Source organism: Peromyscus maniculatus, chromosome X (assembly GCF_049852395.1).
Source record: "Peromyscus maniculatus bairdii isolate BWxNUB_F1_BW_parent chromosome X, HU_Pman_BW_mat_3.1, whole genome shotgun sequence".
In the NCBI taxonomy this organism is placed as follows: Eukaryota; Metazoa; Chordata; class Mammalia; order Rodentia; family Cricetidae; genus Peromyscus; species Peromyscus maniculatus.
The window spans coordinates 50149540-50174438 of NC_134875.1; the positions used below are offsets into that span (position 1 = coordinate 50149540).

Here is a 24899-nt window from a genome sequence, read left to right on the forward strand (position 1 = left end):
AGCCAAACAGGGAACACGGTGACCGTTCTGCCTTCCCTTTCATTATCTTCCATTTGCAGTACAGTGAAATGTCAAACTATGCCCGAATCTGAGGGAAAAGAATAAAAAGCCATCAGAGAGGATCATGCCCATTATACATTAAAGACATGAAGTTAGAGAATCATAAGCTCTCAGAAAAGGACAGCATTTTAGGGAGCTCTTCATCTTATCCACTGACTGTTCAGAGGAAACAGATTTAGAGGGACAATGACTTCCTGGAGTCAGACAGCAAATTGATGACAGATTCCCAGCTATTACGTAGGTCTTTGGATTTCTTACCTGTTTGCTTCACTCACTCACCCACTCCTGCCTTCTAGTGAAGCTATGTTTATTGTAGCCACCAAGGCCAGTGCGTTCTTTAAAAGGATTTTTATTACATTGATTTATTTTGTTGGAAGGCACTTCATGCATGTGGAGGTCGGAGGATAACAACTCTCTGTACCATTTGGGCCTCAGTGATGGAACTCTCTTTTTTCTCTCCTTGGACCATTTTGTACCATATTGGTTCTGTCTTTGTACCAATTTGGTCTCAGAGGTGGAGTTCTGATTGTCACTCTTGGCAGAAAGCACCTTTAGCATCTGAAGCATCTCGCTGGCCCTTATTTCCTTTTAATCAATGTACCAGAAGTACGACAAAGCAAAGATTCCCTTGATGTTTTCTCAGTACCACTACTGTCTTTGTGACTCTTTTCTATGTGAAATCAGTAATGTGCACACATATATACATTCACTCTTCATTTAAAAAAAAAAAAAAGGTTCCCAAATAGAATAGAAATGTGTTGGGGAGTTGTTTATTTTCAGTTTTGGTGGTGGTGGTGGTGGTGGTAGTGGTTGGTTTGGGGTGTGTATGTGTCTTTGTGTATTCATCTTTAAGGGGTTTTCTTCTACCTCTAGTTGAATGAATGGTCTTTGCTGATCATTTTAAGTTGTTCTGTGTTTTTGCCACTTCATAAAGGCAATGCTACATTGAAAATACTTAAACAGACTTTCTTGTGCCGATAGTTACATAAATAGTAAAGATCAGAATTATTATGTATATGTGTTAACCTTCAAAACTACTGGAAAATTACCCCCACAAAGCATCTTTGAATTCATATCCTTATTCCTTTGGTATATGAGTGTTTGTGTTGCCACAGTTTTGCTAATATGGTGAGTGAAATGTACCTCATTCACTGACAACCTGTGAATCTCAGCCCATGCTTGCATATTTACTGCAAGTTCATGTCTCCTGGGAATTTCGTGCACATATCCTTTGAAGTGATATGGCAAATAAAAATGGCCCATGTGGAAGCAGAGAAGACGTGAAGTTTGTCAGAAAAGAGAATTTCCTGATGGCTTGTGGTGGGTAGGAAATGGAAACTAAAACTCAACCATCAGGGAACTGAGAAGCCCTCAACTACTTGTTGCACTGGGATCATCTAACAATGACTGATCTGAAGTGAGACCAACCCTACACCAGGCACACATACCTGGAGCTACCTCACCGCTTAAGCCAAGGCTGAGGTTTGATTTTTTTTTTCCCCAAGATTCTGTGAGGAGCCTTCATTTGAGTTCCAAACATCTGGAGGCCAAGTTTGGCTTCTCCTTTGCAAATATGAGTGGTTGCATGGGCAAGGGTAGAGGAAAATGAGCTATCAATGTGCAGAGCTGAGTTTCAGTATTAAAAAGCCACAGACTCCACAGTTAACTGTCTTCTTAATGTCTGTTTGTGAAGTCTTAGATTTCTGAGAATATTTGTCAGGCTTGTTGCAGTGCACTAACCTGTATTTTATGAGGCAAGAGACAGAATGTTGTATTTTCACAAACAAGTAAGGCTCATGCTCTTAGGACAAGCTGGGAACGTAAGTGCTTAATGCCACAAAACCTCTGTGTCCTGTTTTGTCACCCTTCCAGCACTCCTAGATTTCCAGGGACAAGCAGAGTTGTTTAATCTGGCTTCAGCACTGTTAACCATGCAGGACAACCTCTTGGTCTGCTTTTTGTGCAGATGTCAGAAAGATTTGAGAATGTTTTCCTTAGCTGAGCAGAGGGCCCCATTTGGATTTCAAGCTGTTCTTCTCCAGCTGGGAGGGGAGCGGAAGATTGGGTCACTCCTGAGCAATGCTGCAGCCCCTGGCAGGCCGCCTCCTTCCTTCAAGACACATCAACTACATAACTTGATGGGCAGTATGTACCTTTCCTTTGCCAAAGGCCTCTTGAACTGACTGGGACATTTCCCAACACCTAGCATGCCTACAAACCACAATCCAGCCCTTTTGCGCTGCAGCTATTGAGGACTGATGTCTCCAAATTATGCCATGCCTGGTAAAAGCTCCAGCCAAGTGTGGGGGAACAGCATTGCACTTTGCAAAGCCTCACTGTGCTTCTCATCTTAGGGACGGTACAACATGACTTACTTAAATCCTATTACTGAAATCTTAGCCTACTATAAAAGGACAATTTTTAAAAGATGGCATATCTCCTAGTGTTAAATAAAAGTCGTTGCCTTAAAAACAAAGCTAGACATTTAAATTTGATATTTGACTTTCAAGCTTCTTTCTTGGGTCTAAGTTTTGTTATCCAGAAGAAGCATTCTTTTGAGTTACTCTCTTGATTTTATTTTTATTTTGTTTTCCTGCCATTGGATCAACCAAAGCACTTTAGGTTGACATATCTACCCCTTTCATGTTTCCTTTATAGGCATTATTGCCTGTTAGTGTGTGTGTGTTTGAAATTGAGGGAGGTCTATTTTTATTGTTGTTGTTGTTGTTTTGTTTTGTTTTTAATATTTTCAGTTTTACCTGTTTTCACAGCCTTCTAGTGTTTATGTACAACATGGTAAACTCCTCACTATCCACTGTATCTAAAGGATCATTAACACACGGTCCAACAGGATGATAATAAAACAACAGGGAATAGAGTAGGATAAGGCAGAAGTCTGTGGGGTACAGAGGGAGGAAGGAAAGAATTATCAATTGGCTAATTCACAAGAAAATTGCGAGTCGTATTGGTGCCCATGGAACAAGTCAGCTGATATATGAATACCAGCTGTTTATAGGAGAATAAATTGACCAACTAGTGCACGGTGCATCTAGGTTCTGGACTTAATGGTAAATATGTTTTCTTGTGATGGGGGAGCAGCAGCAGGATGCAGATCAACAAGAACTTGAGTCATTTGAGATCAGTTTCTCAGGAAACTGAAGCTTTGTAAACTCTCAAACTGGGTAGGACATCACTTCCCAAATCATAAAATGGACAAATGATCTTTACCTAGGGGAATCCAAGCATTCTCTGCAAATGGCGCAGCAAATAGTTGCTTACACCAGAAAGCTAGCAACCGTTCCTGTGTTCTTTCCCTTCAATCTGTCATCGGTTTAGCTACCTTAATCAATCTAGTAACTATTCGCTTTTTTCTCTACTAGCTTATTCAATCTCAATCTGTATCGTTTCTTGCCTGAAGTACTGCAATTCAGTAGAGTTTGTTCTCCCAGACCCTTACTTCATTTTCTCCTAATCATTGTGCTTCCCTATTTTTTCCAAAACACAAATATCATTATGAAATTGGTGATTAAAATCTTTCAATGCCCACCCCTATAGATTCACATTAAAACCTTAATTACCAAATGTACAAAGTCCTCCAAGACCTGGCCTTTACCTCTCCAGCATTACCTCTCATCACTACAAAACTTTTGCCCCTTCACAAAATAAAACAAAATTTTAAGCATATACATATATGTAATATATTTATTTCTCATAATTTGATATACATGTGAGAAATAAATATGTTACATATATATGAGAAATATATATATATATTTTTTTTTTCAGAACTAGGTATGTGTTTTTGATAACACCACTTACTCTGAGGGTGCTATCCATTCATTGGCTGTACTTGTACTTGTTCTCTGCTAACTTCCTTCTGTTAATCCATCTTTTAAATACAAGCATCAACTTTCCATGAACTATAAAACTGATGTTATCTACTTTATCATCCTTCCTTTTATGCTGAATTACAGTAAACTAATCAGTTTTTAGCACTGCCCAGTCTGATGAACAGCCAAAGGACAGACACTGTGTCTTCTTATACCCTGCATGGCTGTCAAGCATGATACACTGTTCCATAAAGGGCTGACCAACTGACTATGTATAATTCCAGGCCTTCTTGACATGTCCTGGGTTAGGTCTGAGATCACTATAAAGATGTGGAAGTTTCCTATCCAGAAAGGACACAGCAACACTAAAAAGGAGGATCCAAGGCACTTCCTCCTGTTCATTGGATCCCACTGGTTGTCAGGGTTTCACATTCTGGCTCTTACTGTTTGCTTTGGAATCCTGCTTTCCCTAACTCCTCTGAGATTTTTACATTGGCTCTTCTTTTGCCTGATAACTTCTTATTTTGTATTTACAAGAGATTTGAGCAAAAAAAAATGTTTTCTTTTACTGCCAGCAATCTGCTCCAACAAGATAAGGGCATTCTCAAATAATTCATAACTTTTTGACACTGATTTCCTTCTCCTTTCCACCAACTTTTCCCTTAAAGCCTCTTAATCTTGTGCAAAAATGATGGGATTGCATTTCACTTGTTTCTTCCCTTTGGTGGAGAGTAAGGGGGCCAAGTCTGAGCAGGGAGGTGGCTGCTGGGTGGCAGAAGGGAAAGGGGGTAGGAAAGGTCCTTTGGTAATTACATATTATAATTCAGGTCCAGGGTAATTGATGATACTCTTAAAAGTTAGTGGCTGTGCTCTGGCTCAAGCTGCAATCATAGCCAAGCAGATGTTCACAGATGATCTTAATCATTTTTTTATCATATTGGAACATACATGGAGTTTATTTTCTTTGCAAGAAGGGGGCTCCTATTAGAAAGAAGCCATGTAGCTGGAGGGGAAGGTGAATACACAACTGCAAAGACGAGAGGACTTCCTTTGCTCTCTAGAGAACTAAGTGTTATGCCTGAGCTTTGCCAACTAGTGTTTTCTCCTCGGAGGATATCAGTATACCTTGAAGTTTAAAAAAAAAAAAGCAGTTGGTTATGTGGCCTTTAAGGACCTACCACCTCCCATGATCAACCTTATACTCTCTGTTACTGTGCTCTGAAATTGTTTTCCACAGAGTGAGTTCTTGTGCTTTCCAGTGTTCTACTGAGATATGAAGAGCAACATTCGACAATCTTGACTTTTGGGTGGCTTTAAGAAGCTTCCTCTGAGCCGGGCGTTGGTGGCGCACGCCTTTAATCCCAGCACTCGGGAGGCAGAGCCAGGCGGATCTCTGTGAGTTCGAGGCCAGCCTGGGCTACCAAGTGAGCTCCAGGAAAGGCGCAAAGCTACACAGAGAAACCCTGTCTCAAAAAAAAAAAAACAAAAAAAAAAAAACAAAAAAAAAGAAGCTTCCTCTGTCTTTAGTCACTCACAGTGATGTGTTTTTTTTTCTTTTGAGGTACTAGAGTTCAAATCTAAGGCTCCACGTATGCAAGGCAAGCACCCTATCACTGAACTAGGGCTGCAGCCCCCCAGCCATGGCTTCTTTCCTGCTGCTACCAGGGGCTCCTAACACTGAAGTTGGGTCATTTGAAGATAGTCACAGGGATAGCTATCTGCCAGAACCATAACATTCTTTCCTGCCTTGCTTAGGAATCATTCTGTTTGAAGTTTTAGCTTTGAAATTTACTCTCAGTTCAGCAAGGTTCACTATCCTTATAGTGTCTAAATCTATCTCCATCTCAGAGGGGAAGGACTGGGGTTACCTTACACACCTGAGGAGTCATATGCACAAGACATTTGTGTGAGACTGTTCAGTTTTCCTTTCACTGACTCTGCTAATCCATATGCCAGAGATATTGGATATCAAACCATAGATGAGCATCTTGTGCATCAATCTGTGGCATATCCTCTCCTCCTAGAAACTGCCTTCTTTGTCCCTTGCCAGTTACTTACTCCAATTTTTGTCCTTGTTCTCTTTTCTGCCTAGTCCCTAATTTCTTCCTACACACCTCTAGACTTCCCTCACTCTCGCTTTAGCATTTCTGTCTCTCCATCTCTCTTTTGCGTTTTCCCCATCATGGCCTCCTCACACCACTTCCCTCTTCCGCATTCTGTTTCATGAGATTGTTTCCAGTGTCACCAGTCTGTATCACCATCCCTTTATTCTTTGTCACCTCTGCAAGCATGAAAAATTCATCATCAGGGTATCAGGAAAGAGTCCTTGAAATGAACTTTACAAAAGCATGCCACTTGTCCAAACATTCTAAATCTCGGAGTCTAGATAAGTGGTCTTCACAATTTGGTATTAGAGTTAGGACATGCAAGTCAATCCATTGGGTTTGGAAGAAAATATTACATTATACTTAAGATTATGTTAAGAAAATCTAGAGATACTAAGATTCTAAGGCTAGAGTTGTGTAGCTGAGTAGTAGTGGATGCAGCATAGTGTGATAAGGCCCTACGTTTGATTCAGAGCAAAGGAAGGAAAGAAGGAATGGAGGGAGGGAAGAGGATACTACCTTTGATGGCTAGTTTTATGTCAACTTGACATTAGGTAGAGTCATCTGAGAGGAGGGAACCTCAATTGCGAACATGTCTCCATAAATTTGAGCTGTGAGCAAGCCTATAGGGCATTTTCTTAATTAGTGAATGATGAAGGAGGGCCCAACCCATTGTGAATGGGGACATCCCTGGGCTGGTGGTCCTGAGTCTATAATAAAGCAGGATGATCAAGCTATTGTGAAGCAATCCAGTAAGCAGCTCCCCTCCATGGCCTCTACATCAGTTCCTGCCTCCCACTTCCTGCCCTGTTTGATTTCCTGTCTTGACTTTCTTCAGTGATGAACAGCAACATAGAAGTGTAAGCCAAATAAACGCTTTCCTCCCAATTTGCTTTTGCTCCTGGTGTTTCATCACAGCAATAGTAACCCTAACTAAGATACTGACCAAGGCTTTTAACATGCTGTTTCATCTTATATGTGTGTGTATAGATTCATGTGAATGTACAAAGAGAAGAACAGATATATGATATATAATTATTAATAATCTCTTTTAAGGCATACATGTGGTAAAGAAGCATGCTTTCAGTGCTAGGCATTGAGCCTAGCTAGGGCATTGTGTATATCAGATAAGCACTATGCTGTGATGCTACATCCCAACTCCAAAGTTACTTTTTATTAACTGAAGGGGCGGTTTAATCAAAGGACTTTGAAAAATACAGGTTTAGACTAAGTGTTTTTCCTACTCATACCCCATTTTTGCCCCCCCAAATTTAAGTAACCCAATCACGTATATAACAAATCCAACATTCACTATTGATAAATGATGAAGGATCTTACCATAAAACAATTCCATATACATATGATTTCACTATTTGTTAAAGATTAAAGCAAATTTGCATAATGATTAGATAGGTTTGCTTGTTAGTTTTTACATAAAGATCCAAATCTCTGCTGAATATTTGCTGCTACAAGATATAGAATACTATAGATTATATTGATCTCTGGGCATGTTTGTGAGGGGTCATCTAGATTATATTAACAGAGGTGGGAGACCCATCCTACCTGCCAGGTAGAGTAAAAAGGAGGAAGCCATCTGAGTATCAAGATTCATTGATTAGTTTTCGGATTATAGAAAGAATGGGAGCACCCACCTCTTGCCCTTGCCACCATACTCTCTCTACCTTGATGGACTGTACCCTTGGAACTATAAGCCAAAATAAGCTGTTGTTAGGTATTTTGTTATAGCAATAAGACAAGTAATTGATCTATAGAGCATCTTAAATTTTTTTTCAGAGTTGATGGATATTTTGATTGTCTAATTGTTGATGCTAAAAAAGGCCATTTCATATAAATAGTACAAAGAAGCATGTGTACAGCCATTTCAGAAATTCTTGGAAATAATAACCTAATCCTAAGCCAAAATTCAATTAATAACTCTTTATGAAACTAAAGTCAACAACTCAAGCATCCATTTTAAAATCAAACATTCTACCACAATAAATCCAAAGACACATGCTGAGGAATAATGTAAAAACATTTAGAAGTCTTTCTTTCTTGTAATTAAACCATTCTATAAGAGCAATGTATATGTCTTAGTTGGGATTTCTATTGCTGTGAAGAGGCACCATAACCACAGCAACTTTTACAAAGGAAACATTTAATTGGGGTGGCCCTCTTACAGTTCAGAGGTTCAGTCCATTATCATCATGGTGGGACACAGCTGTGTGCAGGCAGACATGGTGCTGGAGAAGTAGCTGAAAGTTGTACATCTTGCAGGCAACAGGAAGTCAACTGAGACACTGGGATTAGCTTGAGCATGGGAGACCTCAAAGCCTGTCCCCACAGTGACCCACTTCCTCTAACAAAGCCATACCTCCTAATAGTGCCACTCCCTTTAGGGGCCATTTTATTTCAAATCCCCACCACTATATATATGTGAGTGTGTGTGTGTGTGAGTGTGTGTGTGTGTGTGTGTGTACGTATACGTATATGTATACGTGTATGTATGTATGTGTATGTGTATATATGTGTGTGTGTGTATATATATATATATATATATATATATATAAAGCACTGTGATTCATAACATATAGTAATCTCAGACCTAAGTGGATATGCTTCCAACAGCATCCGTTGACAACTGTGTGGCATGTTCAGTACCTAGTGCTAGTGTTATATGTTCAGAATCAAGGCTACAGTGAAGCTGTGTAATGCCACAAAGGCAAGCGCTGCCCGAAACACCTCAGATTCATTATGTGTTTGATTCTGAATTCAGTTTTTGGTCCTTGTGTATCCATAAACCTTTACCTTTGCCAAAAGTTTTAAGAACCCCGCATTCAATAACAAAGTCCCATGGCCCACAATTTGAGAAGCTGTGACATAGACCACACTTAAACTACATGAGGACCAGCAAACATACAAAAGAACTCTGCATAAGAGAAAAGTAGCCATCACCCGATTGCTTGTGATTTCCATACAGAATACTAATGCAAAGAACGTTCGAGCCTCACCCTGAAAGCACCACAAAAAGCAACACAGTGGAGATCTCAGAAGATGAAATGAGACAGCAAAAAGCCCTTTTTTCAAAATGACAGAATCTGGGCCTGGAGAGATGGCTGAGGAGTTAAAAGCACTCACTGCTCTTCTAGCAGACCTGGGTTCAACTCCCAGGACCCATATATTGGCTCACAACCATCTGTAACTCCAGTTCCAGGGAATCTGACACCTGCACCAGGCATATACATGGGGCATAGACTCACATGCAGGCAAAAACACCCATATGCATAAAATGAATAAAATTTTGAAAGATTACAGAATCTCAAACTTGGGAAGGTTGGATCAAGCACCAATGTTATAAATAAATCATAGGTTGTAAAAGACTTTCATCACACGCCCAGGAGTATTCTTTCTTCTCATATTAAACATGAAAGTGTTTACAAGAAAGTACCTGAAAGGTTAAGAGACTTCCGTGGCCACCTTCAAGTGACATAGCTAAGGCTCTAAACCAAGCATCTCATTCCCCTTGCTTCTTGTTCTTCCTATTATGTCAAATGGCTCTTCTCCCCATGCCCATCATTGTCTCAACTCCCTATTGTGAATTGAAGAATACTTGGAGTGAAGAAAATATGCTTAGACATAGACCAGATACTTACAAATCAATTCCCTTTATTTTTCTAGCCCAGCAAGCGGTAACTCCATACTGCCAGAATACCATCAATTTTTGTTTGGATTTTAAAATGTTTACTAATGTTTTTGTCTTTTAAGGGCTAAAGAAATGAACTTCATGCTTAAGTAAAGCCTGGTTTTCTTCTGGGATGACAAGTTTGGGGGGGGATCATGTCATATCTTGCAGCTCTAAACAGGTCTTTCCCCTTTTGCAGGCCACTCACTGTATGGAAACTCACTGCAATGGACTTAAGATTATAGAGTTGAAGTTACTGAGTATATGTCAGAGAAATCATTTGCAGTCTACTTGGTGGGGGGGAATGTATTAATGCAAGTCTTCCAAGAATGTTCAACAAAATTAATTGTACAGAATCTCTCTTGCACACTAGTAAAAGTCAATGGGAAAATGTACATTACTTTGCAGAAATTGGCTTCATTGTCATCTTTCAAAAGGGCTTTTATTTTAGCAAATGTGGCACATGTCCAATTATTCAATGACCTCTTCCACTTAAAAAAATCTACAGAGGTGGCTTCCTAGGCTAGATTCTCTATTTCATTTTTCTCGTTGTGTTATGTGAGGTTCAAACCCTCTAGATAAACATTTAACGAAAGCACCCAGGGACCTAACATTGGTGCTGGCACTCTAGACAGTGCAAATATATTACAAACACCAAGCCTTTCCTGGAGGAAGGGACAGTGGAGTGCTTACCTACCTGGCCATGCAGATAGTTCAAAGTCTAAAGAGCATACACAAAACCCCCCAAGCAAAGAAGTTTGTATGTATTGGTATGATTAAGAAACTCTTTAAAACATTGTTACAGAAATGTTTCTTTGGGAAGGTTAAGTTGGGAGATAAATGGGGTGGGTTGAAGTGATAGACATAAAGGACAAATACCAGACTCCTTGTTTATAAAAATTGAGTGGCATGTCCCAAACCTCTAGTGTAAAGAATACGAGGTTTACATTGTCTGCTGTTTAGATGCTACATTTCTCTGAATGAGTCCACCTTAGAACATACAAATATACATTCACCTGAGCTAGTGACTTGGTGGTGCTTGGCTTCTAGTTAGATGAATGTATCCTGTTTTTACTGTTTGAATGCTCTGGAAAATGGTGCTTGCTCCTTTCCATTACATTCCTTTAACCCCTTCAAAGCATTGCATAGTTCCTGCCAATCCCATTAAAAGCATTCATCCTCAAACCAAATGGAATCCACATCACAAAGGTAGACTGTGAGATGGTTTTTCTGTGGGACACTAGAACCTCCCAATGATTTCCTATGGTATCCAGGGAGGAAGATCAACTTGATGGTTTCTCCAAGGTCATCTGTTTCCTGATCAATGAATTTTGTTGTGGAGACTTTGAATAAAAAACAGAGGTTGGAGTATCATGGAGGCAGAAAAAGGAAGTCTTTTCATAAGAGACAGATTTTAAAGTGGAAAAATCAGTCAGGTACCTTAGTGTTGTGCCCTTATCCTGAACCAGCTGTGACACTGGCAGTCTCATACTGTGCACTGACTTACTTTTTCATTTTTGAAAACTCAAAACAAATGCTCATTCCTTTCTCCTTCAGGAAGATTAAGGCATATGATTTATTATCGTTCATATCAAAGAAATCATGGCTTCTGTCCCTGTGCATGTCTTTGCTAGTTCATGTAATTGTAGTGACTTGGCATTCCACTGCTTTAGTTGGGTTCCCTCACAGAGCTGACACGAGTCAGTGATTTCTGTCCCCTTCCCATGTTGCTGGGAGAAATGCCAATAAAGCTATGAGCAAAGAAGGGAGCTAGAGAGAAACATGCTTTGGGGCCCACAATGGAGGGAGAGGTAACCAGGGTTCAGGAGCCAGGTTTCCCCAGAGAGAGACAAAAAGAAAGCAAACAAAAGGAAGAGATGGGGTTCCCTAGACAGGGCCTCTTTGCTATAAGAAGGGAACCTTAAATTTCACAGAGCTCAAGGAAGAGAAAGAAGCCTGGAGTTAAGCATTTAAGTCTTTGCAATGCCGATGAAGAATTATTAACTAAGCATACATAGAGAGAAAAAGCTGCACATCCAGTGAGCATTTTTCGTTCTTAAAACCTGTTTAACTCCATGAACTAAAATATGTACCCAAACCTGTCTATCCACATAGGTATTAATATTACTCTCCCAAACCACAGAGATACCACAAAAGAGCTCAGGAAGAAACAGAGGGAGGCTCAGCAGTAGGGAATCCCAGAAGCTCAAAATGCCTCTAACATGGGTTGCTTTTGAAGCATGTGACAGGGAATTGAGTGACCTAGTTAAATCCATTATCAAAACTTCAGGAGCCATGACTCCAGTCGCTTGTTCAGAATGAGAATTTAACTTCTTCCTGAGTTGCACACTTTAAATCAAATCTAAACAAGTTTGGGCTGCAGTAACAGGATAGAAGCTGGTCTCACCAGCTCCACTCCAATAACAATCAGAAGCAAGATCCCTTCTACCTATATACAGCTCATAGGTTTGACTGGTTCCATCATAACTTTCATGAAGCTTCTCATATTCCTAGCAGGAATCTCATACAACCCCGAAATCAGTATGGGGTATTCATAACATATAGAGCAATCCTCACATCTCAGAAGCTGCCCCCACACACACACACACAGCTCCTGGTCCCACAGGCAGCTGGCCTCACAATGCTGCCCACTGACTCATCAGAGACTCCAGGTCACCTCCCAGGCCAGTGGAAACACCTCTGAGATAAGAAGCTCTGGCAGCTGATCCCAGCAGAGGTGACAGTATTTTTTTTACCAGCCCATGCTCCCAGAGTGGCCCTGAACCACTGACCTGGTGGACCTGCTGCCCTACCTCGCCCACCTGCAGCCCAAGCCAGAGTGGCCCTTGGTCCTTAGAAGTGGGAAAAATCAGTTAGGAAGAAGCAAACATGACACAAAACAAACCCAGCCTTGGAACTTTGCCCCAGCTTCCAAAGTGTTTATCCCATGAAAACAAAGAGGGCATATAAACAAACAAGACAGATGTCAGAGCCAGAAGGCCACCTTAGGAATAATGTAGTCCAACCTTTGCATCTTCCATATAAGGAGACTGAAGCCCACAGTGGAAATGAGATTCTGAAGAACCATGATGACCAGATGAAAGTTTGAACCAAGGGTGAGTGAGGGACAGAGAAAGATAGTGGGAGAAAGAGAAAAGGAAGAAGGGAAGTGGGGAGAAAAGAACAATATTCAAATCCCAGCAAGGGGAGTTGTGATCAGGAATTCATATTAGAGGACAAATAAATAAATCTGTAAGTCTAACATGTGTACTTGGAGTTTTCCTGTGTCCACCTGACTCATTCAGCTGCTCAGACCCACAGAGACTTATATTACTTATAAACTGTATGGCCGTGGCAGGCTTCTTGTTATCTAGTTCTTATATCTAAAATTAACCCATTTTTATAAATCTGTACCTTGCCACATTGCTCATGGCTTACCAGTATCTTTACATCTTATTTCTTATGGTGGCGGCAGCTGGTAGTATCTCCTGACTCAGCCTTCCACTTCACAGCATTATCCTCTCTGTTTATCTAGCCTATACTATACTTCCTGTCTGGCTACTGGCCAATCAGCACTTTATTTATCAGTCAATCAGAGCAACACATTCACAGCATACAGAAAGACATCCCCAGCACTTCCCCCCTTTTTTAAAAAAAGGAAGGTTTTAACTTTAACATAGTAAAATTAATATAACAAAACAATTATCAAGCAAGAATTATAGTTACAATATCTAGTCTATTTATAATATCGAGTTTATTTGTATTTGGCAAAATTAAAGATATTCTATCTATCCTATATTTGTGAGTCTAAGGTTTTATATCTAACTTATCTTTTATCATAATTAAGGAAATTATAACTATCAAGTCTTCAACTACATCAAAAACCTCAGAAGGATATAATATTACCTGAGAAACTGGAGAAGGATGCAAGCAACTTTCAGGAGTCTTGCGAGAGTAGACAGAGACAGCTGGCAGCCTGGACAGTCATCCAAAGTTCCTCTATAAAGTTGGGGCATCTGTCTTCAGCCCACAGGCCTAGAGTCTCTCATTCACTTTTTTTGTGTCCTGTAGAATGTCTGGCAGTTATCTTCTTTTATCAGAGCCCTCTCTGGGCTCAGACTCTACCCACAGATCACCTTAGTTTGTTAAAATCTGAAGTACCAAGTCTCTGTGGAGTCCTGATGAGACTTCTCTAAAACACTGAGACTAGAGATGCTTATAAAACATGGAAATTTCGTAAGGTGGAAAACTGATACAAACTAATAAAGCTGTGCACACACAAAAACTGAGTTCCTGAGAACAGGGCTAGTTGTATGCTGGAGCAGCCATATCCTGAGCGGCTCCCTTAATCCAGTAAAAGAGAAGGCCTTTGTCACGTCGTGCCAGGTGGGCTTTTTTGGTTCTCCTTACCAAACTTCTAAAGTTGGGCTTTTCCAATAAATGGTAATTCTAGAAAACTTCAGTTCTAATTTGTCTGTGCTAGATCCACTCATCAGCAAATATAGTGAACTATTAACAGAACTGAGGTCTGGCTTTAATGGTACAGGTTTGTTTGCGGCTTCTTCAACCAGGACACGCCCAGATGTTTTAAGCTTTGACACTTGCAGATTTGCACATCTAGTATCTGTTCAATGTATAAAGCTCAACTTTGTAGGTGTAAAATATAACAGAAGCTCAGATATTCAAATCCCAGCAAGGGGAGTTGTGAGCAGGAATTCATATTGGAGGACAAATAAACGAATCTGTAAGTCTAACATAAATTTTAGTGACCAGATATCATCACAGATATCTCTAGTGACCAGTCCCCATTGCCAGGGGACTCATAGGTACCTAAAGCATGGTAGGGAAATTTGTCATTGTGGGAGTCAAATTGAGTATGGTAGTTAAGAGGACTGACTTTGATTGGAGTCAAGTAAATGAATCATTTAAGTCCTGCCTTTACTATTTACTAGATGATCCTTATACAGCAGTATCAACAAGAAGAAATGCCCCAGGGAACATTTTGCAATGTCTGGAAATATTTCTGGTGGCCACAAGTGAGGAAACATCTAGTTGGTAGAGTACATGGAGGATGCTGAGCCCCTTACAATGCATAGCCCTACAATATAGGACTCTCCAACCCAACCTGTTAGTGGTGCTAAGGTTAAGAAACTCAGAATTAGGCAAATGTCCCAACCATTCATTTCTTCCATTTGTGACCTGGAAATAACAGTGCTCCCAAAGGACTGCTTTGATCATTAAATATGCTGACATATATAAAACAAAAAAGTATCTCATTAATTATTGGGTAGTAGCACCATTAAAGACTTTCCACTCCTCCCGCAGTTAACCTTGCTACTTTTCTGGTTCCCCCACAGACATAGCTGCTTGAAGGGGTTGTTCATAATCAAAATCCCTACTTTTCATATTCTCCCTTGAACCATTCCTAAAAGTCACCAGTGACAAAATTGCTAGTTCTGTTTTCATTAACATTAAAAAAGGCTTTTTGGACCTAGAGAAATGGCTCTGTGGTGAAGAGTACTTGCTGCTCTTGCAGAGAAACAAACAAAAAAAACATTTTGGCTTAACTTTCAAGATACCAATTCCTTTGATTCTCCTCCTACCTATATGGACCAAGTTTCCCATCTTGTTTGCTTAAAGAAGAAAAGAATTTGGCCTGATTTGTTTGTTGAGTGAGTGAATGAATTACTATTTAGAATGAGAATTAAATGAGATGATATGTATAAGGTGCTTAGCATACATTAAACATTCAATAGTCATCATCACTACCATACTACAACTGTTATTGTCAATGTTATTATTCTCTCTTATTTGATCTAAGTCTTTTGAGTTATGATTAATATGTACTTTGTGCTGAACCTTCTTATGGAGTGCTTTATGCAATAGAAGATATATGTCTGATGGGCAGTGATGGTGCACACCTTTTGGGAGACAGAGGCAAGTGGATATCTGAGTTCAAAGCCAGCCTAGTCTACAGAGCAAGTTCCAGGACAGCCAGCATTACATAGAGAAACATGTCTCGAAATCCTCCATCAAAATAAGAAGATATGCGTCCTTACACACACACACACACACACACACACACACACACACACACACACACACACACACAGCAAATAGTTTGCCATGGACAGGGCATGAGAGAATGAGACTGGAGAAGAGCCTAAGAAAAGAAGCATGTAACGAAAAGCTTAACTGCAGTGGAGGTGGCTAGAGGCTCATGGAAACAGGGTTCCAGAAGGGAGTTACACACTAGCCATTTGAACTCCCTTTTTCATTTAAAAAATGGGACCATAAAATGGAGGGAGTAGCCATTCATACCCATTAATCATACCAATACATTCTGCCCTGGGTTTGAAGGAGAAATTCAAAGATAGCTAGATGTTAGCAAGGATGGTGCTTATCTATTGTATCTGACAAAATGCACAACATAAGTTCACTTTTCTTCTAGTATTAGATTAACTATATTTTTATTCATCTTGAACTTTGAGCAATTTTGTACACTCATTAGTTCCTATGGACATCTGTATAAATTTACAAATGGTATTTATATTACCCTGAGAATATGGCTCCTTAGGTGATAGGCATTAGAAAAAGTGGAGAATTTTTTTTATTAGAAAACTTGTAAACCTTGTCTCGAAAAACCAAAAAAAAAGAAAAAAAAGAAATCTTGTGAGTGTTCAAAACATCCATTAGGTGTTGATGATGTAATAATATAATTTGTCAGTATTTTGAGTGAGAATGAAGTAATTACCAAATAGAATATCTAGTTTTTATAATCATTCAAGCCATTAACTTCTGCCAACTATAGCATTACATTATGGCCTCTTCCTTTTCTTCTCACCACTCACACACAAAAATTTGACAAGTTTTACTGTGAATTTGAAATGCTATTAAATAAAACCCATGTGGTTCTAGTCCATGGCCATCTAACCCCTACATCCTTGCTTACTTGTTATACATCTGATCTGTAGTAAACAACCTGCTTTACAGATGGCTCAGCCTATCTGCGCATTGCTAGATGGTTCCCGCCCAAGTGCAGAAAAAAATATCGTAATCTGTCTTACAAAATGGAAGAAATGGCTGGGCAATGGTGGGGCACACCTTTAATCCCAGCACTTGGGAGGCAGAGCCAGGCGGATCTCTGTGAGTTTGAGACCAGCCTGGTCTACAGAGCGAGATCCAGGACAGGCACCAAAGCTACACAGAGAAACCCTGTCTCAAAAAACCAAAAACAAACAAAACAAAAACAAAATGGAGGAAATGAACCCACAAATCCAAACTATTCACTTTAAAAGGAATAATGATTAGACCTGCTGGTGTGACTCAGTGGTAGAATACTTTCCTAGCACGTGGAGAGAAGTTTTGGTAATATTCTTTCAAATTGGCATTTCCCTTCCTTGAAGTTTGAACTTGCTAATCAACTTAATTTCTAGATGTCATTTACTTTTAAGGACCCTTTTATTTAAGTTTTCCAGAAGGTGTTTGATATGCAAGTGATATAAATGCCTCCATGATTTTGCAACTATTGGTGGCTTTTGGGTGCTTCTACTGTTATTTGTTAAAGATCCTCCAGTGTCTATCTGGGCTCACAGGAGACCAAGGCTCCCAAAAGAAATGTTGGTAGAACCCCAAAGCGAAGGTTGTAATTCTTTCTACCTCTGTCTCGGTTAGGATTTCTTATTTCTGTGAAGAGATACCATGACCAAGACAATTCTTATAAAGGAAAACATTTAATTGGGGCTGGGTTACAGTTTCAGAGGTTTAGACCATTATCATCATGGCAGGAAACATGGTGGCATGCAGGCGGACACGGTGCTGGAGAGGTAGCTGAGTGTTCTACATCCTGATCCTCAGGCAGCAGGAAGAGAGAGCAAGCCACTGGGCCTTCCCTGAGCTTCTGAAATCTCAAAGCCCACCCCCAATGATGCCACTTCTCCCAACAAGCTCACACATCCTAATAATGTCACTCCCTATTAGGAGGGGTGTCTTCATTCAATCCACCACAGTAACCCAGTTGCCTGAGCCTCCTATAGATGTCAAATCAACTTCTAGCCTAGTGAATCCCATCTGTGATCCAAATGTATTTAAATATCACTTATAATCTCTCTCTCTCTCTCTCTCTCTCTCTCTCTCTCTCTCTCTCTCTCTCTCTCTCTATCTCTATCTATCTCTATCTCTATCTCTCCTCTCTCTCTCTCTCCTCTATCTCTCCTCTCTCTCTCTCTCCTCTCTCTCTCTCTCTCTCTCTCTCTCTCTCTCTCTCTCTCTCTCTCTCTCTCTCTCTCTCTCTCTCTCTCTCTCTCTCTCTCTCTCCCCTCCTGCTTTCCAACTCTGTTATTAGGAATGGGATGTAGGGCCTTAGGATGCTGGGAAAGTGCTCTGCCCAAGACCTTTATGTCTTTCTCTTGATTGAAGAGTGTTCACAGAGACAAAAGTTTCTTGTCAGAGCTAAAAGAGATGATCTTTGATATCTATTTCATCAGCACCATCATCATTCAATGATAAATGTAACATGTAACATAAACTTAGTAATTTTTGTTACCAATACAAATAAAGCTTTTACTTTGTTACATGTTGTACTAGGTATATAGTCTCTTATAATTTTTAATGAGATATAAGTGTTGTTGTGCCATAGAATTTACCCTTTTAAGGAATTCGTTTCAGTGGAGTTTAGTATATTTACAAGATTGTGCACCTGTCATCACCAACTAATTCCAGAATATAATAACATCACCTCATCTCATTTTAATTTTCATAGCAGCCTTTAAGTACAGTTATGTACTTTAAACTCCATTTTACAGATGATGCAACTACAATTTACAGAGATTAAATAGCTTGGCAAAATCCCACAGCATATAAGTGATGAAGGTGAATGTCAAAGACAGATGTCTCTGATTCCCAAACTCGTACAACATCCCCCCTTTTTCACTCCCTTTGTCTCTCATTTATGCCATGGAATAATTCTTGTTAATAATGATACAAAAGGGGACATTTGTTGTGTCTTGTGACCACTTCTTGGCCTCTTTTTCTTTGTCCCTGACTGGTGGATTGTGTCATTGTTGTTATTCCTCACAACCACACATCTGGCCCACATCATATCATATAGTACACAGGTCCCCTAACAAAAATCTCTCTCAGACAGTGATATGGATTTGCGTTGAAGGTCTAAAAGGTATGGTTTTGTAAGTTTGTTTTGGATCTTTGAGACAGTGCCTCAGTGTGTGTGTGTGTGTGTGTGTGTGTGTGTGTGTGTGTGTGTGTATAAAATTTGTAAATACAACCTGATCAGTCTATATAATGTTACTTGTATATGTCTTGTATATGTATTTTCAGGGATGATCATTTGGTATTGGAAAATCAATTGGTATACTCTTCACTAAAGAAGACTATTTTTCCCACTCTCAGCATTACTTAGTTGCCTACAGTTCTTTGTGTAGGGTTGAGGTGTCCTGGGCTCCCCCGATCCCCCAAAAATATTAACATGTCTACTGTTGTTGTCCTTGTTTATCTCATATTTATTTAGGCAGTCATGTTGGTGAGACTTTTGTGTGTAACCTCTGACATTACTAGGAAGCACAATCTCACAACAAACTCCCTGTTCCTCTGGCCCTTGCAGTCTTTCTGCTCCCTCTTCTGTAATGATCACTGAGACTTAAGTGCACGAGTTCCTTTGTAGATCCACTTAGACTGTTTTGCACAACTCTGTTTTGATTGGTTGTGGTTTTTTGTAGTAGTCTCCATCTGTAAGAGAAGTTTCCTTGATGTAGGGTGAAGACTACATCTATCTGTGGGTATAAGGACAGCAATGTAATTAGGGCTTGTGCTGGTTTAGTAAAGTGGTGATTGTAGGTTCTCCTCCAAGGTCCATGGCTTCACTAGCTCTGGGTAGTTGGCTAGGTTTCCAGTACCAGGCATGATTTATCTCTTGTTGAGCCAGTCTAATTAGAGAGCCGTTGGTTACCACCAAGGTATGGGTGCCACTGCTGCACTCCTAGGGTTATTGTACCATACTGGTCATTGTGGTTCATAAATGTCATAGCTGAGTTGGACCTTTTGTTGCTTCCCTCTTTTGGAAGCTTGTATGGTGCTGAACCTCATGAATGAGACATTCAGATCAGGTCCAGCTCATGGGTCTCTGGGCCCCGTTTATGAAGTAAATGATATCTTACCTTCCACTTCTGGGAACGCAGCCAAAGGCAATGTTTTAGGAGTCTCTTAGAAAACCATGACCAACAACACAAAAGATGGTCAGGATATTTGTTAAATAGTCTTTGTCTCTTGGAGAGAATGTTGTCAGCCCAGGTGAGAAATTTTCATTTAAAATATATATATATATATATATATATATATATATATATATATATATATACAGACTTGTGTGTATTATTATAGTTTGGGCTTTTGTTTGTTTGAGATAGATAGTTTGAGCTTAGATTTTAAGTTCTGGTCTGGTTACCCCAAGCTAATTATATAATCTTGGGCATTAAAAACAGTAAGTTTCTGTTTCCTCACCAGAGAAATAACAGCACACATATCACAATATTGCTATGATTTCTAAATCAAATGTACATGGTAAATGTCCCTCAAACAGCTCAATAGATGGTAGGTAGTAGCATCAGAGAGTGTATAAAAGGGGCATGATTGAGGACCCATCATGTTACATGGCCAGGACTCTCTCTAGGCTGCCTGCCCCAAGGCAAAACTATTTGTTAAGCAAGGAAGTACCTGCCATGTACTATACCAATCAAGCTAAATTGTTCTACAAATTCTTGCCAGTTTAATCAACTAAAAGCATAAAGATCATTTTTGGCATTAAATCCTAGACTGCTTTTCTCAAAGCAGTCATGTCATTTTTCCATCTTTAAGAATTACCAGTGATTCCCGGTTGTCATCAAAGAGCAAAACTCTACCTGGCCTGGAGTATACATAGCACGAATAGGCACAATGTCAATGTCAGCCAGGATATGACCTGCCTAACTAGACCAAGCCATCCTGCAAGAGAAATGTGGTCGAGCAGAAGCAAAGGCCCAAATTTAGCTGAGATGATAACCCTTGCACTACCGAGACTCAAGAAATTGGGAATAAGATCTCAAGTAGGACATAAACAGGTTATCAGTTGAAGATTTACATGGGCATGGTAAGCAGTGATCAGAGGTCCAAATAGGGGCTGTTGCTACACAGTCTAAAAGCAAGGAACCCCAAATTTGACTATCAGTAGAAGTTGTCCTTAGGTACTTAAAATTAGTGAGACATATTGCTAAGGACTTGACTATTAATTGCCTCATCTAGTCAGTAGTTTGCTCATTTAGTTAGTACTGTTATCATTTCCATTTATAAAAAAAAAGGGAAACAGGATTTAAGCTGGAACATTGTAAAGTTAGGGTACAATCCCAGATCTGTCTAGTTCAAACGTACATGCCCTCAAACATCATAAATGCCTCCCCAAACACAATGCTACCAGTGACTAAAGAACACACACTTGGCCGCTTGGACACAAGAAGAAAATTGTCTCAGCAATAAAACTGACATGTCACTTAACTAGATAGCTGTTGAAGTGAATGTCTTCCTTGTTGTCTACTGTGTGGTGCTGGCAGGATACCAGTTGTATATTAAGACTTTCAGAAAAAGGCTAATAAATTCTCTGAGCTGCATTGAAACAGATTGCTGTAGTGATTTGCTTCAGGACTTGATTATTTTGCTGCTGCTAACAGTTTACTTTGACCTATACGTGAATCTTGAAATTTTTGTCTTACTTCCCATAGTCTAAATTTTCTAAACTAAACAACATAATGGTTTCTATCGCTATACCTTTAAATTCCTTATCTTTACTTCATCTGTGAAAGATGGTACAACAAGCTGGAGGAGGTGGCTCTTTCTTCCATTGAGAACTTATATTTAAAAAGTGACAATTTCTATAAGAGATGATGTCTCACTTTGCAAGGATGGTGTTTGCTTTCTACAGAAATAGGACTAGAAGGAAATAGGTAAAGGAAGAAGACAGTATTAAGTGGCAGCCTCTGTTGGAAACTATCTGGGTCCCTTTGGAGGACAGAGAAAGCTTAGCTACCTCAGAATGTAGTGGGAGGAGGAAAGAATGGTGGTATAAACTATGCCCACTTTTACAGTAAATACAATACTGAAATTAACATCCAAAGAAGATGGCTTCCTTGAGAAGTGAGCTACAATGGTAACTATGTTTCTGACTAGGGATAGTGTAGTGAATGAATTATAAATAAAGCCAACAATGTATCATGTTAGATATATTACAATGGAACTATAATAATTATGAACAATCTAGTCATGTGCCTCTGCTGTATTGCCTTTATAATATCTAAGTATGCTCCCAAAAATGAACAAGGTAATGCACAGAGAGTAAACATTTCATTTACTTGTTTGCCTTCTTAGATATTAACTTTAAAGTACCTTCAAAAGTAATCTTAATGTTCTCCACATAGCCTTTAGAACACAAAATTCAGGGCTGCATTTCAAGAGTGCTTGTTGTTCGTACAGAGGACGAAATTGGTTCTAAGCACTTACATTGGCCTCCTCACTACTACTTCTTACCCCATCTCCATGGAATCTGACACTTTCTTCCAACTGCTGCAGGCACCTGTACTCATGAACACATTTTTGTGCATGCAACACACACACACACACACACACACACACACACACACACACACACACACACACACGGCGGGGGCAGGGGTGAGAAAAAGAGAAGCAATGATTTCCTAAAAAGGACTCCAATAAAACGAGAAGTGATCTCAAGAACTGACAGGATTGCATGGATTTAAGATGCTTATATACAGCAAAGGAAACAATGTTAGAGTGAAGAGAAAACCTACAGAATTGGAAAACATTCTTTGACAATTATACATTGGACTGGGGGTTAGTATCCAGTATATGTAAAGAACTGCAAAAGTTAAACATACAATGAAATAAATCCATTCAATAAATGGATTAAAGAACAAAATAGACATTTTTCTAAAGAATTACAAATAAATGGCATCCTTAGTCATTGGGGAAATGCAAATTAAAACTTCTTTAAGGATCTATCTCACACCACAATAACTTCCACCAAGAAAACAAATCATGACAATACTGATGTTGAATCCTTATTCACTGCTTGTGGGTATGTAAATTTGTATAGCCACTGTAGAAATAAGTATGGAGATTACTTTAAAAAACTGAAAACACAACTGGCATATAAAACAGCTATACCACTCATGCCTATATACTTGAAGAACTTTAAGTCCACATACCACATGCATATCCCTGTTTATTGCTACACTATTCACAGTAATCAAGAAATGGAACTATCCTTGATATACATTAATGTGAATGGATAAAGAAAATGTGACACGTATACATAATGAAATTTTATACAACCATAAAGAAAAATGAAATTATGACATGTTCAGGAAAATGGATGCAGCTAGAAAAGATTTCATTAAGTGAAATATGCCACTTAGAAGAAATTACTTTGTATCTCCCCTCATGTGTGCAAAACATGTATGTGTATATGTGTATGTGTGTCTGCGTGTGTGTACCTGTGTGTACTATATTTACATGTGCCTGTAAGTCATAAAACTAGAAAGAGGATCATTAGAGGAGGAAGAGATCTTAAAGGAAGTAGAAAATAGAGAGAGTAGTGGAATACATGTAATAAGAAAAGAGAAGTAGGGACTAACTGGGGCAGGGAACAGCTGGAGGGAGACAAAGGTAGGCAGTAGGGCAAGGGATACAAGTGTAATGACACACATCTATTAAGATAATAATGGTGGCACACATTACTTTGTATGCCAACATAAAAATTAGTTTAAAATATAAAGTGTTTTTTTCTTTGAAGATGTTCAATGACTTAGAAAAATGTATATTATAGAATATTAATTGGGAATTATGAAAAACAAGTGTTTGTACAACTCTCTTAATTAAGGTTTCTTTTACTGTAATAAAATACCATGGCCAAAAGCAACTTGGAGAGAAAAGCATTTATTTAATCTTGCAACTTTTAGATCACACTCTATCACTGACATAAGTCAAGACAGGAACCCAAGACAGGAACCTGGATGCAGGAACTGAATCAGAGGCCATTGAGGAATGCTGCTTACTGGGTTGTTCCTTATGGCTTGCTTAGCCTGCTTTCTTATAGCGTCCAGGACCACCAGTTCAGGGGTGGCCCCACCCACAGTGACTGGGCCCATCCATATCAATCATTAATCAAGAAAATGCACTACATATTTGCCTACAGGCAAATCTTTTGGAGACACGTTCTTGATTGAGTGTCTTCCTAAATGATTCTAGCTTGTGTCAAGTTAACATAAAATAGCCAACACAACATTATTTTATAATAATAATCATGGTATATAAGTAATACTTATTTTAAAATCAGGACATACATCCCAAAGTTACCAGTGGCTTTCATCAGAAGATAGGATTATGTAAAATATCACCACATCCCACCCCAACATGGGTGACAGCTCACAAAATCTGGGAACCTAGAGCACAGTGCATAGTCTACAGGTAGCTCAACAGGTTGGAGAGTGTATCAATTATTTTGAATCTCTTCCAGGTCGCTTACTGGTTTTTTTTTTGTTGTTGTTGTTTGTTTTGCATATTCCAGGCAACTACTTTGGTCTCAGAATCTTCTTTGCAGCTTGGCTTTATTGTTCAATAGTCTTTATTGTTTACTCCTGGGAAGGAGAATACTAATGAATCTGGTCAGTTTCAAGGACTTCCTGAAGCTTATTTTCCATTGTTTACCTTCTGTCTTAAAGTGCTTCCCTGCAGAATGGAATATTTCAATCTCAGAGGAAACTGTTACACAATAGAACTAAAGTGTGGACACTAGGCACAGAGCTTATTTTTTAATATCAGGCATAAGAGTGGGAAACGTTAAGTATAGGGTAGTGAGTTGAGATATCTCAGAATGTGGAACGAGTTAAAGGAAGGCCCAGAGGAATGAAGGAGCTAAGCCTCCAACACTGATACTTAGAGTAATTGCAGTGATTCACTCTCTCCCTCCCTCCACCTCACACACACACATACACATGTTATAATCGCCATACCCAGGAAATACAACATTTACACAATACATAGGTAGAAAATCCGCATTCGAATTTCAATTTCACTCACTCTTCCCAATGATATTCTATTAGCTGTGTTTTATATTTGTTTTAAGACTGAATCCAATAAAATACTGGGTGTTGCATTCAG

The 24899-nt window shown here is 39.3% G+C and overlaps 1 protein-coding gene across 1 annotated transcript in view; it reads left to right on the forward strand.

Moving 5' to 3' along the window:
- Col4a6 (collagen type IV alpha 6 chain) overlaps positions 1-24899 on the forward strand; it is a 304646-nt gene that overhangs the window by 148737 nt on the left and 131010 nt on the right. The gene's annotated exons all lie outside the window — the stretch shown is intronic.